Here is a 1,021-nt window from a genome sequence, read left to right as displayed (position 1 = left end):
ACGAACGGAAGTGCTCACTTCTACGACTCTACGATTCTCCTTTGCTATGCGTGAGGACTCGGTTGTTTTTGGGGCACGTTATGAGAGGAAGGGATCAGGTTTTCTTCTGCGTCGCCGGAATCTCTCATGAAAAGTGCTTTAGTACAACAAAATAGAGTCCCTAGAAGTGATTCCCCCCATATCTGGTTCCTCATGATGTTCCGTGACGGCTCGTCGTTCGATTGCCAAGTGACGCTCGAGCGTACTGCCCGAGCTGTGAGTGCACATTGGCCCAAGTGGCACAGCCCATGCGGCGATCCTGCTGCAGCACAACATGGCAGCGGTTGCGGTGGGCGTGATGCCATACGTGCCGTGCTCGAGGCTACTCGTGACCCCACGATCCATCCGTCGGCACGTACTCAGTGACCCTCCACTCCAGCTGCGGTTACACGTCTGCCATGGCTTTCTCCCAAGTGTCATCCCCCTTGGAAGCATGATCTTCCAGGCCACAGCTGACCCAAGCTTCGCCTCGTCTTCCTTCGTATTGAAGTGGGACGCGAGTGAAGAGGGTAAAACTGGTACGTCTAATACTGGGCGCTCTCTACGTCTGAAAGGTGACCCTTTGATAAGCCACACGGCACCGAAATTGTGAGAGCGCCCAGAACGTGCCCACCCAGCGGAAAGATAACGGCGAAGGGAGAGTAGGCGTGAACTATGTCCATGTTGAATGGGGCGCTGGTCGTGAGGCATCACTGCCAAGCGGAAACCAAATGACCAATGCACAGGCGTCGCGATGTGCTCGTCGTCGTAGGATGATATGATTACAGCGTGGTGTACAGATGATACAGAGATCTATGAGCTACATAATGGTACAGTCTTGACTCGTCACCAGTGTCCCCGGGAGCGCCTACCGAGGAACGTCCTCCCCGGCATGCTCCGTTTCGTGCGCCACCCGCCGCTCGCCCTCCTGCTGCAGCTCGCCCAGCGGCTCCTCCGCTTCTTGTCTGCAGGTCTCTCACTTAAGGTCGGCTCCTCTGCTTCG

This window comes from Verticillium alfalfae, genomic scaffold (genome assembly GCF_000150825.1).
Source record: "Verticillium alfalfae VaMs.102 supercont1.2 genomic scaffold, whole genome shotgun sequence".
Classification (NCBI taxonomy): Eukaryota; Fungi; Ascomycota; class Sordariomycetes; order Glomerellales; family Plectosphaerellaceae; genus Verticillium; species Verticillium alfalfae.
The sequence above is the reverse complement of the archived record's forward strand: the minus strand, read 5'-3'. Positions refer to the sequence as shown.